The 18,308-nt window shown below is 33.7% G+C and overlaps 1 long non-coding RNA gene across 3 annotated transcripts; it reads right to left on the bottom strand.

Moving 5' to 3' along the window:
• Positions 1–3,741: 3,741 nt before the first annotated feature.
• On the bottom strand, positions 3,742–7,432 carry LOC145169245 (uncharacterized). Of its 3 annotated transcripts, none has more exons than XR_013742386.1 (3): positions 6,578–7,432; positions 6,369–6,447; positions 3,742–3,819 (listed from the first exon to the last, which is right to left on the bottom strand). It is a non-coding gene; the product is annotated as an uncharacterized LOC145169245 (long non-coding RNA). The 3 variants fall into 3 exon arrangements; XR_013742385.1 differs by lacking the exon at positions 3,742–3,819 and adding an exon at positions 6,072–6,282; XR_013742384.1 differs by lacking the exon at positions 3,742–3,819 and having other exon boundaries at positions 6,072–6,447; positions 6,578–6,851; positions 6,954–7,432.
• Positions 7,433–18,308: the final 10,876 nt, after the last annotated feature.

The following is an 18,308-nucleotide window of genomic DNA, read 5'->3' as shown; positions in this document are numbered from 1 at the left end:
TTTGGCTGATCCATGAGATACCTCAATCTCTTGTGATCCGTGTAGATGGTACACTGGACCCCATAAAGATAATGCTACCAAATCTTGAGAGCAAACACCAACAGCCCCAACTCCAGATCATGTGTAGGATAACGCACCTCATAAGGCTTTAGCTACTTAGAAGCATACGTAATAACTATCCCTCACTGCATTAATATTGCCCCCTAACCATTGATGAGAGCATCACAATAAATGAAAAAATCCTCCACACCCTTTGGAAGGGTCAACACCGGGGCCTAACATAATTTCTGTCTCAGTGTATCGAACGCAGCCTGCTGCTCAGGCCCCCAACGAAAATACACGCCCCTCCTAGTAACACGACTGAGGGGTACAACAACCTTTCAAAAATCCTGAATACTTATCTAATAATACCCTAATAAACCTAGAAATATCCCGATCTCCGAGGGAGACTTCGGGATCTCCCAGTACATGACAGCCTCACTCTTGGCCAGGCCGACCAAAATCTCATTTTGGTTAACAAGGTGCCCTAAGAACTGGACCTCTCATCAGAACTAACACTTCAAGAACTTGGCATAAAGCCTCTCCCTCCTAAAAACTCTGAGCAACTCTCGAAGGTGCTCCTCATGCTACTCTCCTATATTGGAATAAACGAATATGTCATCATTTAAAACAATAATTGATCGATCAAGCATTGGCATGCACAACCGATTCATCAAATCCATGAATGATGCAGCCGCGTTGGTGAGCCCAAACGACATCACCACAAACTCATAATGGCCATAACGAGTTTGAAACGTTGTCTTCTCCACGTCCTCCTCTCTAACCCTCATCTGGTGATACCGTATACCTCAAATAGATCTTATAGAACCAAGATGTACAATGCATCTGATTGAATATGTCATCAATCCGTGGAAGTGGGTAATGGGTATTCATCATTAACTTGTTCAATTCCAAATAATCAATACACATGCGGTGAGACCCATCCTTTTTTTTACAAACAAGATCGGTGCTCCCCATGGCGAACTGCTCGTTCTGATAAACTATTTGCCTGACAGCTCCTAAACCTGAGAGGATAAATCTTGCATATTTGGAGGTGTTAAATAGTATGACGCCTTAGCAATCGGGTCCGCACCGGAAACCAAATAAATCATGTACTCAGCCTACCTCTCAGGAGACGCAATGGGTAATTCCTCCATAAACACATCTGAGAACTCTCTGACCACGGGCACATCCTAAACCGAAACCCTCATCCCAACCCAAGCATCAACCACATATGGGAGGATACCCATACACCCATGGTGTAGATGCTACCGAGCCCTGGCCGCAGAACAAAAAGTTGATCCAACCATGGTACATTCTCTATAAATAATCAGTTCTCCCCTACTTGGGTTCGAACTACCACCCACTGCCCTTGCACTCAATCATCGTACAAAACTTGCTCAACCAATTCATCCCTACCATCACGCACACATCCCCATAGGGATAGGGATCAGATCAATCGTGTAAGGCACCCCGAAAATATCCAAATCATAACCCTAACAAAGCTCGATACAGAAACCCCGTGCTCGTTGGCGATGGAGACTATTAACGGAACTCTAGCTCCCCAAGGGACATATCAAAACCCTTACTAAAGGATTGAGACACAAAAGGCCAACTCGCACCCGAGTCGAAAAGCATAATAGCAAGAAAAGAGTTCACTAAGAAGGTACCTAACAGAAATACAATCATAAGCATACAAATAAATATCTCGACAAATAAATAAATGCAAACATACTAGTAACTACGTCTGGCGCCGCCCTGGCCTCCTCTGTCATGAGATGGAAAGCACAACCTCAAGCCCTCGAGGGCTTCACCCTTCCCTGGTGTCCATACGTGATCCTCAAAGTAGTCAGGGCGGGTTCCTGTACTAGTCTGATAGCAATCTATGGACAGCTAGCCTTCACATGGCCAACTTGCTCACAGTGGTAACAAATCTTGGTGTTAGCTAACGGGGCCTGCTGACGACAATCCTTAGCAATGTGGCCCTCCCTACCATATTTCTGGCACCCAGAAGAAGATCGATAAGAACCCTCATGAACCTAGTTGCACTTGCCACAAGTACGGCCCCTCTGTCACCCAGATTGTGAATCAGCGGGCTTAAATCACTTTGCTGCAGGTTGTGACTGAATGACAACCTGCATCTACACCGTCGTCTGAGTCTCAATCTCAATAACCCGTCTCCACACTATATCCTAAAGTTAGGAGAGGGAACTATAGATTTGGGTAGACACAAACTGTCAAATGTTAGTCTAGAGCATGCTCAAGTATCGCGTCATCTGAGCCTACTCTGAAGCAACAAACTCGAGACAGAATAAATCCCTCTCAGTGAACATTTTAGTGATCTTCGTCACCGTCTCCTTCATCTTTCTCAAATCATGGTACTCCTAAGACAATCTCCCCCTCTCCACCAAGGGAACATACCTCGTGAACAACACCTTCGAGAAATGCTCCAAGGTAACACCAGTCCTCTACTCAGGAGTATAGAAACCATTCACTAGGTTCCACCAATCCTTCGCGCCCAATCGAAGGAGGTTCAGGGTGCACCTGACCATCTAGTCCTTTGCACAGGAGTAGGTGACAAAACAGCCATCTAAATTTGAAATCCATCTCATAGCCAGAATCGGGTCCTTGACTCCATAGAACTTTTGGGGCTTCGTGTTGTTGAAGTCCCAAAACTGGAATGAACCACCTCGTCGGCCTCCCACAGCAACGACGAATACGGTGGCTACATCAATAGCACTATCAGTGAGGGCCGCATAATGCTCAACAAATAGCTCAATCATCTCGGTCTTGATAGACCCAAGCAACATTGGAATAGAACCCCATGCAGTAGTATCCACCTCACCGGAAATCATCTCCCGTATCTGATCACCAGTCAAACTCGGCCTATACTAGCCACCCGCTCCAGATCCTGAACCCATCTTGAAACCATACTGAAAATGAACCAAAAATATATCATAAAAGCCACAATTTACACTGTTATAACCATCACGAAGATACTAAACCCTTAGGGTTTTTGACTTCCTTGCTACATGTACGGTTACTGTTCTTTCAGTAGTACGTGCACATACTACCTTCAATACCTACTCGTGTTTGTCTCAAAGGATCATCACAAACTACCCGAAACCAACCCAAAACTAGGATATACACACATCCTATACACACTTTCCCGAGAGTGGCTAACCATCCCTCAATTGACCTAGCCACCAACTTTGTAGTCGCACGTGCATGCTAGTCATACATAACACTGGATTTCATAGACAGCCAAATACACGATTCTACCCTAAGCCCATAACCATACAAGGAACAGGGAATAAGGCTAAATCAAACATTCTCAGGGTATAACATGTTATTTATGTACAACTATGATGCACACACTAAACAACCATAGTAATGATGTCAATTTAATATATATCAAACATTTTCATCCTTCATTGGTTACCTTTGAAAACAATTTTGAAAAAAAAATAATTTTAAAAACAACTTGAAATCAATTTTAGAAAACTTCATAGATCCTTAGTTTGAGTCTAGATTCACACGAACGCTTATCCATTTCGCTCAAACCAGGGCTCTCATACCAACTTGTAACATCCAAAAATCACGATAATTTTTTTTCTATCTTCAACTAAAATAAAATAATTTTTCAATCAAACCCAAATCATAAGAAACCAAGTATCTAATACAAATATCATAGAATCAATTTATCATAAAATCTCCAAAACATATCACCGAAGGATGTGTACGATCATGCCCTTACTTTTCCCCGATCATCAAAAGTACCTGAAACATAACACATAAACTGTAAGGCAAAGCGTAGTGAGTCTCCCCAAAATAACCCACGTAACATATCATATACAAACATGCATGTTGGGTCTACAATCATCAGACTGGATTATCCTCGGGTCCACAACCATCAGGCTGGATTACCCCCGACCTACAGTCATCAGACTGGATTGCCTCGGCCCAATCAGTCATCAGACTGGAAAACTCCGGTCTGTTAGCTTACGCACATAGCAGTGAAGCCTCAACCGAAACCACACTATGTCGACATATGCGTTAGATAAAACATAAAACAGTAAACAAATAATCATGCAGATCTTAACAGATCTCTACAACATAGCAACATCCTAAACCAAAATAATAATCTACTAGGCCAGCATTGGTTCCTTCGACCCACAAATACAGTAAGGAAACTTACCTCACTATCAGAAAAAGATAGTTGGACAAAATACTACTTCGAATACTACCTCTACCGATCACCTATACAAATAATAGGGCCTTAAACTCCAAGTACTACTCAAAATACCCGAAATGACCTTAGGTCAAACTTGGTCAAACCCCAAGTCGAAGCTCAAAGTCAAAATTTCAAAAAGTCTACATAAGTCAACATAGACTGAGTATGCTCAGTGTACTCAGGCACTACGCCTAACGTAGTGCACATTTGGCCAGATTACATGGCATCAATTGTAACTTTGAGCTTTTGGGAACTATATTTTGATGAATAACATTCTACGTCGTGTGTTATTGGGGGTAGTGAACTATTTTTATACGTTCGCCACTATCTATATCAATCTATGATGAGTCTTGTGCAAGTGAGAGATTTAAATAACTTTATGCCTTAGAGTCATTATAAAATGATATTAGTAATGACATGTGATCCTAAAGGATCACACCATATACCAACTTACTACCAATTGATTATCTATTAGTATAATTTGATTATTAATAAATACAATCAACACTTGTATTTATAGGAAAAACATTATTGTATGAAAATAATATTTAGCAATATATTAGGAATTATTTTTCTAGGAACTAGTAAAAATGGAGAACAAAAAACTAGTCATAATTCATATAGTATGAATTTATAAGTTCTGTACAAATGTTTGCTTACTTTAGAAATCATATACTTGGACATGTAACTATCTAGTTAAAGTATTGGAATGGAAAACCATCTATTTTTTACTTCTCCAAGTTAAAACCGTAGGTCCCTTTAAGAGTGATGGGTTTGTTAACTTGTTTGACTAGACTTCCACTCATTCCTTCTTACACCTCACTTGTACACTTGGTAAAGCTTGGTCTTCTTACATGAGTGTTGGGATAAAAAGAAAGAGTTATAAGTAAAAAAAATTTGTTAGTTTTTCATATGATTCTCTCTTTTCTTTTCTCTATATGGCCGAGAGCTATATGGTCAATTTCCCCTCTCTTAGTCTTGTAATGTGGTGCATGTTCCAGATGATTAACTTTCTTCTCCTTTAAAGATTTATTTCGCATAAACTTCTAAGGCTTAATCACAACTTAATTACAAGTAAAGACTAGCATGTTTCAGTTGTTTATTCTTGCTTGGTGGATATCTTTAGAGAACTTTTACTTTGAAGTTTCATGCCATACTTCATCAACTTCCAATATCCTACGAGAATCTAAGTCTTTAAATGTTGTAAATTTTTCCTGCTACGGTTGTTTTAATCTTCCCGAGCTTTGCAAAACGATAATTAGTGGGTAAAATGGTTTTAGCTTTTTCAAATATAAAATCGTTTCCGTTGTTAATTACGTCAAGTTTGACACTATAATTATACTATTTTTGAATAAAAAACCCAACAATTATATGGTCTCCTTGAAGGCATCAAGTGACATTGGACTAGATATCTTTTTGTGTTGCTTAGTGAGGTCAAAAAGCAAAAGTTTGAAACTATTTTCACTTTTTTTCTTTGCATCAACTTGTAATATTCCTCATATCTTATCTTCAAACAATTAAATTATGTTTTCTAATGCGCATATATCTCCAGAGAACTTCTACTTTGGAGTTTCATGCAACACTTCATCAACTTCCAATATCCCATGAGAATCAAAGTCTTCAAATGTTGTAAATTTTTCCTGCTACGGTTGTTTTAATCTTCGTAAGTTTTGCAAAATGATAATTAGTAGGTAAAATGGTTTTAGTTTACTAAAATATAAAAGCATTTCAGTTGTTAATTACATCAAGTTTGACACTATAATTATACTATTTTTGAATTAAAAACTCAATTGGGAGAGACTTTGACCAAAGCTTAAATAATACACAATTTTTAAAGCCAAAACAGTAATTTAACAAATAAAAGGAGAAGTTGCTCGAGAAATAGACAAATGTGGTATCAAAACAATTCTTCAGTACTTTTCCTTCGTCTCTGTTGTTCAACCTCATAGAAAAACTTTTAAGAATAAAGTAAAGAAATCATCGTCATCATCATGATTATCGTCATGATACTTCAAACGAAAAGGGATAACACAATCAAAGAGAAATAATGAATAAAATATGGCTTAAATTAGTGAATTAAAGTCATTATCCAAACCTTATGATTTCTTCATTTTTCCTGGTCAGATTTCGCATGGGTATGATCAGGATTCAGAATCACAAATCTCCAACTGAAACTGTTAAAGAGAAATCCATGATCCATATAAGATTCAATTAAGAATACATAAAATTTTGAAAAAAAAACTAACAATAAAGAAATCAACAATACATGAATTTCATATTAAAAATATGGAAAAGGAAAGAAACCTGCTAAAACCATGTTTCCTAATTTCTTGAAACAAAAAATTGGGTCACGATATGAAGATATTGAAAACCCTACATGGGTTTTCTCAAAGAAAGTCATCTCGCTGCAAGTTTTATGCGGGTTTAATGTGTTTATGAACAAACCAAGGGAAATAGGTGGAGAGGGGACCTGAAAAGTATTATGCACTTCCTTCCACAAGTTGTTGGAAATCAACATGCCTAATTTTTCCCGGTTTCTCTTTAGGAATCCTTTTTCTCTTTAAGATGAAACATAATACTATAGGAAAGAAAGTGAGTGCTAGCGACTCCAAAAAACCTAAAGAAAAAAATACCATACATATACGAAAAATGATCATAAAAATAAAGAAATGCATGTTACCTCTCAGCTGTCGCTCCTAGGATGGCGTCGATGGTGTTTCCCGCCGAAGGAATAGATGAAGGATGTTGATGGATTTTTAGTAAGCCTCTCGGATTGGTTTCTGAACATTTTTCTTTTCTCTGTAAAAGTAATAAAATGCCCCAAATTAAGCCCTCAAGAAAAACACAAACTTGGACAACTACTTGATCTCTTTATCCTCGATTCTCAATTGTCGGTCCAACGACATTGGTTATGTCTACTGCCGGCATCACCACCTCATCGACAAATAATGATAGAAGGTGCAGAAAAAAATTCAAGACGAAGAGGTTGAATTAGTTTGGGAGGAAAAAAGCAAACTACCGGAAGGGACGGGGAGTTTTACTGAATATAGAAGGAAATTTGACGGCAATAAGAAGCCAACATGTGTAGGACATCCATTGGCGCATGACGGAAGTGACTCCAAACCCAGCCGGCTCCAAACAGCTGGTATTGAAGCCCAACTAAACCACCAAGCCAGGAGCTCGAAACTATAACTGTTCAGAAGCCTTAATATAAATTAATAGTATATATAACTAATAGGAAAATCTTCAAAAAAAAAAAGTCCATAAACTTTGGTTTTATTAAAGAAAAAATTGTCTCTCTTTTTTTCTTTTTACGATTAATCTCAAAATATCTGTAACGTGTTGAAAAATGAACCTTCTTCCCTATCAAGTCTTATGTTTATCGGTTTTTTGGCCTTAGTCATAAAAATAAATCATTGATGGATTTTTCGTTAATAGGTTCAAAATTTAGGAATTTTTTGAAGATTTTTCTGTTAAAATATATTAAACCATACAAGCAATTTTAGTTTATTTCAGTAACATTTTATTATTAAAAAATCATCTATTAAATTTTTATTTTGTTTCTCCGACTAACTAAACCGGTTAAACCAAATCTTACTTCCTTTGATTACATTCAGTTTAAAATAAATTAAAAACTTATTAAACATAATCAAATAAACCAAAATTGCATTACAGTGTATGTTATACTTTATAGACTACACTCTAGTTAATGCGTCAAGGAGTCAATAATTAGTATCTAGAAATTGTATTTATCATATGTTTTTTAAAAATTTTAGTTCTTATAACATTCTTTGCAAATATTTAATCGTGTTGACATTAAACTTATGTATTGTAGAACAATTTTTATCTTCACTTTGTCACTTCTACAAAAACAAAAACTCTTTCCAATATCATTCTTCACGCATAAGCCACCTTATATTACATCCACGAAGGCAAGTTACAATGGCTAAGGTACTGTTTGATTTTCTGAAGCAAAAATTCATGAAGTCTGCGGACCACCTCTGCAACCCTCTGCAGTAGAAGAGGTGGATCAAACGGCTGTAGAGTGTAATCAGAAGCGTGTTTGTTTTTTTAACATCTGCATACTGCTGCAGATATTAAAAAATTAAAATAAACTAATTTATAAACCGAAAATAGTAATTTTAATACGTAAAATTTAATAATGTATAACATTTCGGCAAGAATTAATGATATTTCAATAAAAATAATGATATTTCAACAAAAAAATAAAGATATTTTAGTAAAAAATAATGATATTTCATTAAGAAATTATCATTATTGAATATAAAAAACGAAAAAAAATAACAAGAATAAAAAAAAAACGAAAAAAAAAGTTGAAATAAAATTTCAACAACATATAATCAAAATTACAGCAAGAAAAAAAGAAGAAGAAGATGTTGGAAGAGGTTGGAAGAGGCAGTACAAGTGTTGCGCCAAACAGAGCACGCGCAGAGGTTTTTTGATTCCGAAGACTTCTAAAAAACAAACAGCTGCGAGATGAAAAGTGTTGCGCGTGTGCTGCGCCGCGCAACAATAAGAGGTTTGAAGAGGTTTTTTCCAAAAAACAAACATCACCTAACTGATGATTGGTTACAATCACAAATGGAAGATTAAAGGCTGTCATTAAACAATTAAATACAATTTATAACTGCAGCCTACCGAAGAACCTCTCACAATAGAACGACATGTCGAAAATAATTTTTTACTAGAGGGTGTTATTCTCAAGCTCCATTAGACACCCTATGTGTAGAAACGCGCTTTTTTCGACAAGTTAAAAAAAGTCATCTTAATTGTATTTAGCATTTGTCTTTTTTCGACAAGTTAAAAAAAGTCATCTTAATTGTATTTAGCATTTGTCTTATAGCTATTATAATATTTTTGGCAACTATTTGTTCATCTTGAGATTAAGTTACGTATTGTAAAACAACTTGACATTCATTTGGTCACTTTTAAGAAATCGAAAACTCTCAATTGTCATTCTTCACACTTAAGTTACTTAAAAACATGCTCCATGCAAAAAATTAACAAAAGTTATTTTAACTTATATAGAATATAAATGATATCTTTACAATTATGATAATGATATTTATTAAAGTGAAAATCACAAAACACCCAGAAAATGATATATATATATATATATATATATATATATATATATATATATATATATATATATATATATATATATATATATATATATAATCATTGTTTTGAGTTTTTTTAATAAATAAATATGATTTAACAAAAGATATATGATATATTTATTTTTAGTTTATAATAATTAAAGTTCTTTTACAAATGAATTTCGGGAAATCTCCAAAAAAAATCGTAATATTTTGGAAATTTTTTTTAATAAACTCCTAAATTTTATTTTTTTAACAGAAAAATCCCGACTTTTTAACTTTTTGAATAGAAAAGCCCATGAAACCTGCTAATTTATTCACGTTAGCTCTTTTTGACCTGTTTAGCATGTCATGGGACCAAATCGTTAAAAATGTATAAACTTATTTTTTTTACGTATTTATATATATTTTTACGTATTTCTGTAGTCTTTTAAGTTTTTATATGTATATGTTTACATATTTTTATGTATTTTAAATGTACAAACGTAGTTTTTACATATTTATATATATTTTTAAGTACTTTACATATTTTTATGCATATTTAAGTGTTATTTTTTTATGTATTAAGTATTAATATCTACGTTTACATATATATGTATTTCTTTAAGTTTTTATATGTATATGTTCACATTTTTTTTATGTATTTTAAATTTATAAACATATGTTTAGCATATTTATATGTATTTTAGTGTATTTTACATATATATTTTTTATTTATTTGTATGTGTTATTTTTTATGTATTACATATTTTTGTATTTTTTAAGTTTTTTTATATAGATGTTTATGTATTTTTATATATTTTAGATGTATATCTGTATTTTTTATGTATTTACATATATTTTTTACTTCAAGTTGTATTCACCATTTCATTCAATTTGTACAACTTCTTCTAGTATGTCTAGATGGTTTTCGTACATACCCACATATTTTAAGTTTTTCTCATTCACTTATCTTAAAATTAAATATCGAATGGTAAAACTTAAAATATGTTGGTGTGTAGGAAAACTATCTACACATACTCGAAGAAGTTGTGCGAATTACATGTAAAATACATTAAAATCTATATAGAAAGCTCAAAAAATATATAAATACGTAAAAATACAAATAAATACATAATACATAAAATACACGAAACAAATATGTAAAATACTTAGAAAATACATATAAATATGTAAAACAATACATTTATACATTTAAAATACATAAAAATACATAAACATCTATATAAAAAATATTAAAAAAATACATAAATACATAAAAACGCATATAAATGCGTAATATATAAAATACAGTAAAAAATGTAAAACACTTCAAAATACATATAAATGCGTAAAAAAAAATACATAAACATCTATATAAAAAACATAAAAAAAATACATAAATATGTAAAAATATATATGAATATGTAATACATAAAAAATAACACATAAAAATACATGAAAAAAAGTATTTAAAATGGTTAAAAATACTTACAAATACGTAAAAAAAATACGTTTACAGATTTAAAATACATAAAAATATGTAAACATATACATATAAAAACTTAAAAAAGTACAAAAAAAATGTAAAAATAGATATAAATACGTAAAAAATACATTAATACATTATATACAAGTTTGACGAAATCTGTAGAAAAGTCTCATTATTTTGGAAAAAATAATGATTTGGTATCATGACCTGCTGAACAGATCAAAAAATGTTAAAGTGAATAAATTAGCTAGTTTTTTAGGATTTTCTATTCAAAAAATTAAAGAGTCGGGACTTTACTGTTTAATAAATAAAATTTATGACTTTATAGAAAAAATCAAAATATTGAGACTTTTTTGGAGATTTACCGATGTATTTAATATTTTTAAAAAGAAATGTCAAAAAAAATTGCGAACTTTGACCTTATTAGCAAAAGAGTCATTAATGTTTTTCTCTATTTACAATTAAGCCAAAAAATCGGTAAAGTAAGAATTAATCCGGTAAAAAGCCATTTTGTAAGCATTTATCTGTATCTCGAACTTAATCGTAAAAGAAAATAATAATAAAAAAAAATCATAATCAATCGATGATAATTTTTTCTATGAATATGGCCAAACTTTAGAGATTTTATTATTATTATTATTATTATTATTTTTTTTTTTTTTTTTTTGAGATTTCTCTATTATTAATCTTTTTCCACGTAAACAACCGGATTGAGGTTGGTTCATTGTTGAGTAAATTACACGAATGGTCCCTATGGTTTAGGGTAATTTGCGCGTTTGGTCCCTAATTTTTTTTTAACTCGGAAACTCCCTACTGTTTGTTTTTGTTATGCATTTGGTCATTGTTTTACCTACAAATACTATTTTTCACTTGATCTTTTTAATTTATTTAAATAAACACATCCGCAACCCCACCACATTATCTTATCTTACACACCCCACAATTTTTCTCTATTTAAATAATAGTCTTTTTAGGTGAGACAGTGACCAAACGTGTAACAAAAGCAAACAGTAGGAACCAAGCGGGCAACAAAAACAAACAATAGGGACCTTTCGAATTAAAAAAGTAAGTTAGGGACCAAACGCGTAAATTACCCCAAACCATGCGGACCATTCGTGTAATTTACTCTTCATTGTTCGATTTTCACACGAAACTGGTTTTTAACTAATATCGAATTTGTACTTTTAGTTAATGGCCGATCATTGTCTGATCCCTACTGCACGACTATTGTCGAAACACATTTTTTGTTTAGAAAATGAATATTGTCTTGAACATACTATTTTGTCCGAAGATATATAATTTAATAAAACGTCTTACGAAATAATTAACTGTCGATCTAAAAAGAAACACAATAATCAAATACTAAAATACTTAGTCGAGTAATAAATGTGAGGGGATTTTTGGATTGGAATTAACATGGCAAATATATTAAAATAATTGCCAAGATAAATATGTACAAGGAAAAATAACCTATAAGGATAGTATAATTTTCATTTTGTATATGTTTAGTTTTTTATTGTTTATTTTTTTTAAATGAGCCCTTTAATTTGTTATTTTGTACTAAATCCTTATGGTCGGTTACTCCCCGTTATCACTTACTACTCCAAGTTAACTTTTCAGTTTGTATACATTTAGTCCTTATTGTTCTTGTACATATTCACTCGTTACGATCGATTTTCTTTAGGTTTTGTTTACGTGACATCCTACGTAGTGGCAGATTTAGAGCATTAAGAAGGGGGCATGTGCGGATTTAGAGCATTATGTAGGGGGCACATGCCCCCAATGACTAAATTGTTTTTACACATGAATACTCTGTATATTCCAAATTTACTTGAAATTCCTCTATGTTTGTGGAAAAATTTCAATAATGCCCCCAACAAAGAATATCTTGGAATCGCCACTGATCCTACGTAGCTTAATAATCAATGAGGTGTTCTCATATATGGCTCTTCTCTCACTTATATCAATAACCTAATTCACAAATCGATCAAATAATGATGGTGTCCTAGTTTTCTCAAAAAAGAGATGTCTTCGGCTTCAATTTCATCTATCGCAATAGCAGACAATGAGATTCTTTGTGATTGTTTTCTCCCAACTCGAATTGGGACTTCCAAGGCAAAATAACACCTTAAAAAGTTTACAGTCTTCCCTAATTCTTTGGTATGTCGATTTTGACCATTTTTCTGCAACTGAACTTTATTTTATTCTTTTTGAATTGACCCCAAATTTTGAAGATGTGTTTTTAGTTGTTAAAAAGGAAGTTTTTTGTCCTGTGTGTAACCCAAGAGGACTCCTCTATTATTATTAATAATATAACAAATTGTTATGAATGTGGACACTATTTGCAATAATTGAAATCATTATGACTAATGTATTTCTTCACCAAGTGTGTTGAATCAAATTTCTATCTGTATCAAATATAGTTGGCATTGTACCGTCATAGTTACTAATATCAATAAGACAATGCTATTACAAAAAGCAGGTGAAGTAATACATTATTCCAGTTGTAACGTCCCAAAAATAAACAGTAAAATTTTCATTTTTAAATCACCAAAACCATACAATCGTATGTTCCAAAGATAATCAAAGAGTAAATATTCTCAAATATCATAGAAAAATCATAAATCAATAATGCAGAATAAAACTTTAGGGGATACAATAAGATCAAGACGGACCATTCCCTTTGGAATGAGAAGTATGTGAAACATTTAAAAATTAAACCTTAAGAAAACAACTTAGTGAGTTCCCCAAAATACCACATACAATACATAACATAAATGGTGTATTTCAATCCCAAGTGAGTGTTATGGGCCAAGTCATTGTCTTACAATCACTCCCTACCATGGGCCAAATCATGGTCTTTTCATATAAGTATCAGGGACCAGATCCTGGTTTTTCATACAAGTGTCAAGGGCCAGATCCTGGTCTTTCATACAAGTGTTAATGGCCAGACTGTCACACCCCCGATCGGTAGTTGAAACACCAGGATGTGCGACGTCTTCATCAAGGATCACAGATATTGATTACATTGAAAAATATACATAAAATATAGCGTAAATATCACATTCATTATAAATAGATCTTACAGCGTAAAAAGTTTTACAAGAACCAAAAAATTAAAGACAATAATTTCTTAAATAATCGAAAAGCAATAATAATGCTTTCAATGAATCACTGAGTATTACTCCCAAATGTTTGTTGCTTCTGACTTTTAGTTCTCTAAGAATACATGTGGTCTTGAAGGCATCAACATAATGTGGGTGAGTTCAAAGGTTTTTAGCGTTTTATATCTAAAGTGTCAAGTATTTGTTTTATAAGTATTTTTTACTTATTTTATCCAAAGATAGTGTTATGTTGTATATAAGTACTATCTCAACTTATATAATTAGTGGTGTACTTTTATTTCAAAACTACTAATTTACCCTATATAAGTGTTACTTCAATTTATATAATTAGTGGTGTGCTTTTATTCCAATGATCATATTTTTCATTTTTATAAAAACATTTTCACAATTTTTTATTTTTATAAAAACATTTTCACAATAAAGCATAAATAAACAATAAATTATAACTATTATATTCAAATAGTATCCTAGAAAATCAAGTATCAAATCAATCTCTCAAGACATAAAACAATAGGAGGATGTGTACGATCACGCCTTCAACTTGCCCCAATCATCTGATGTACCTGAAAACAAAGAAATCAACAACCGTAAGCAAAAGCTTACAGAGTTCCCCTGAAATACCACACACAACATGATAACGATACATATATAATACATGCACACTGGGCCCACTGTCATCGAAATGGATTTCCCCCGAGACCAGAGCATAATAATGGAAAGCCCTCCCGGCCCTCAGCTCATGATTGGATTTCTTCCGAGCCCACAACATAAGACTGGAATGCCCTCCTAACCCTCAGCTTATAACTGGATTGGTTCACATCACAATGTAGTATCGTCTCAACCCAGCCGCACCATCTTGACATATGAAATAAATACACAATAACCAACAAATATAGGTAAATATACATATCTACCAATCTAACAGATCGTAATAGCATAGCAACTTCCTATATATATATATATATATATATATATATATATATATATATATATATATATATAACCAAAACGAATGGGTCGGCATTGGTCCAATAACCAGCTCTTCGACCTATGAGTATAGTGAGAAAACTCACCTCGCAGTCTAGAAGATAGCAGTAATGATCACTGATCCAATAACCACCTCTACAGATCACCTATACAACAAACACGTACGAAGTCTCAATTTATAGCTCAAAATACTCATTTTGACCTAAAGTCAAATTTGGTCAAAGTCAAGGGTCAACGATCAAATTTTCAGTGGTCAACTCCAGTCAACCTATGCCCAACGTAGCATCCAATTCTACGCTGTATAGAGCTCATGGTGGCAAATATTTAAAATCAAGGCTACGCCCAACATAGAGAAAATTACGCATCGCGTAGCACCTTAATTCCAACTGCTTCCATTAAGTTAATAAAAAAATATTAGCTCCTCCTCTTTTCAGATCTACAACAAATAGAAGTGTTAATGGATAAAGTCTCTGACTTTGTCAATTTGCATGGCCACAAAGAGCAAAAAATCAAAACCTAGGTCCATAAAGTTGTTGATTGCTCAAGAAATCGTGTATGGATGAATAAGAGTGACCAAACTCTCATTTTTATGACTTAACAACTCTAAAAATGTTTGGAAATGGTACTCCAATGGTCTGGAGTGGCTTATACTCGTATAAACCATGGTTATGGGGAACAAAGCATGAAATTCTTAAGCATGACTAGATCTAAGACAAAACAACATCAAGTTATAAACTTTATACCTTCTGGAGGTGGATGAATGGATGCAAATCCCATATCTACATTGATTTAAGCTCCTAAGTGGTTCCACAATACCCTTCTTCCTTCAAAAGTGAACACAAAACACTCCAAAAACTCAAAAGTCTCCAATGGTGATTAGGGTTTTCAAGAAGGTAGTTGTGGAGGGTGGAGGTTGAGAATGGAAAGCCTCTCAAGGGATTATAGCCTTTAAATAGGGCTCATAACCCCAGGGATTAGTGTTTTGGTTCTGGGCACCTACGCTCTATGTAGATCACTTAACATATGCATCCATACTCCCTTCTACAGTCAGCGTAGGGGACTACCATATGCCCAACGTAGCCGAAGAATTCTTGAAATCAAGCTTTTAAATAAAATAAAAATAATACCTCCAAGATCGGTGTTGCAATTCTCCTACACTTGAAATATATTTCTGTGACACCAGTCAAATTTAGGTCAAAAATAAATTGATCAATAATCGTAATTGGGATGAACCAAGTGTAGATTTGTAACAAGGTCTCCAAAAATATAAAGAACACTAAAATCCGAGTTATAACGAAGAAGTTATGACTAATCGAAAATCCGCGACAAAACCGGCAAAACACTGTTCATTATAAAAAGTGAATTTTCGATAAAAGGCTTTTTGGCCTTAACAATCTAAATGAAAGTTATAGAATATGTTAAACCGAGAACGTTCATAAAAAGAACGTAAAAATCTGACTTCGTATGAGGAAGTTATGATTCTTCTAAGTTTCGGTTTAGCAGTAGACAGCTAAAAATTCGAAATATAAATTGATCGATATTTAGCCGACACAACCTAAACGAGAATCGAAGGTCTCGTCAAAAGTAGCACAACGGTAAAAAGACAGACGAAAACGGACGTCAGATGAAGAAGTTATGAATTTTTAACGGATTTCCTGTCCCGGTCTGTTAAATATAATAATATTAAAAATAAATTCAAAATTAGCCGACGAAGTCTAAACGAAAGTCATAGAGTATAATTTTACCTACGCGCGCATATAAAGAACGCCAAAAACGGAGCTCGTATGCGAAAGTTATGAATTTCGTAAGTTTTTGGCACAAAAATCAAGAAAATCTTGAAAACCGGGCAATTTCGCATAGGTGGCTTCTGACACGTCATCCTCGCATCCAGCCTCCACGTGGCGTCTTCTGATTGGACCGCAGTCTCGCGTGGCGCCTTCTGATTCGACCAAAGCCGCGGTCCACTCACCTTCGGACATCCTCGCAGGAGACCCCCCTCGAACCCTCGTGGCATCTTCTGATTGGACCGAGGTTCGGTCCACTGCTGATCCGACGCGCGAGCCAGGTGTCCGAGCCATCGCCACCTATCCGAGCCATCACACGCGTCTCCCTTCCTTCGCTGCCACGTTGCTGACGACTCCTCTTCGGATCCGAGGCGTCGACCCTATATAAAGGGTGCGAACCCACCCGGTTCCTTAACCATTTTTACTCCATTTTCTCACCTTTTTCACTTCTTTCACCTCTCCAAACTTCCTCACAACCCCCCAAGGCCCCGGTATCATGTCTAAAACTCGAAGCAAGCCCCGGAGCCCCAGAATTCTCGAGAAGTTAACCTCTCTCCAGTCGAAACTCTGCCCGATTTGAGCCGGTTTCTCGTCAAACAAACTCCTTTCCGGGAAACGAAACGCTGCCCGAATCACCGCTTATCAAAGTGAGTTCATACCCCTATAATTTACCTTTTTAATTGTTTTTAAATGCTTTTTAGGGGGGAATACAAGTTTAACACAATATTAAATTGTGTTAATAACTGTATGTGATAATAATCACACAAAGAGTTTCCGTATACTTTTAAGAATTACCAAATACTTCCAAAATGACTTAAAGTCATGTTAAATCTTTAAAGTCATGTAAACTCTGTTAAATTCTTTGAAAAATGTTTTATAAACTATTTCAAATTATAAATGCCAAAATCATGTTTATATATGTATAAATATATAAATAAGATTTGAAGGGCTTAGGACTAATGAATTATCTTATTTCTTTTTTCTTGTGTGGATGTGGAATTAAGGTTGTGTTATTAGTCCGAAGGTCATTTCCTTCTTAATTATATATATATATATATATATATATATATATATATATATATATATATATATATATGAGTATAAAAGGTTACTCCTTTTGGTATCATTACCTTTGTATCTGGCTGAGCAAATGTGTTCATCCATGAGAAATCATGCTAATCAGATAGAACATATAAATTATAATAGGTATAATTTATGATTCAAAACTAAATATACAAGTATGATTCACGACTGTATGCTTTCCAAGGAAATTACCAAAATTCATTCAACTATACCAAGATATGTATAATACCTTTAATATACGAACAACATATTAAAGAAGTAAAGATACATCATACCAGGTTTGCATTAACAAAGGTATGATACAGAGTACCGGAGTTAGCAAACACGAGGTAATAATACATCATACCGGGTTTGCATTAACAAAGGTACGATACAGAGTACCAGAGTTAGCAATCACGGGGTAATAATACATCATACCGGGTTTGCATTAACAAAGGTACGATACAGAGTACCAGAGTTAGC

This window comes from Lactuca virosa, chromosome 4 (assembly GCF_052849685.1).
Source record: "Lactuca virosa cultivar CGN04683 chromosome 4, Lactuca_virosa_CGN04683_v6, whole genome shotgun sequence".
In the NCBI taxonomy this organism is placed as follows: Eukaryota; Viridiplantae; Streptophyta; class Magnoliopsida; order Asterales; family Asteraceae; genus Lactuca; species Lactuca virosa.
Note: the sequence above shows the minus strand (reverse complement) of the source record. Positions and strands in the feature narration are given on the sequence as shown.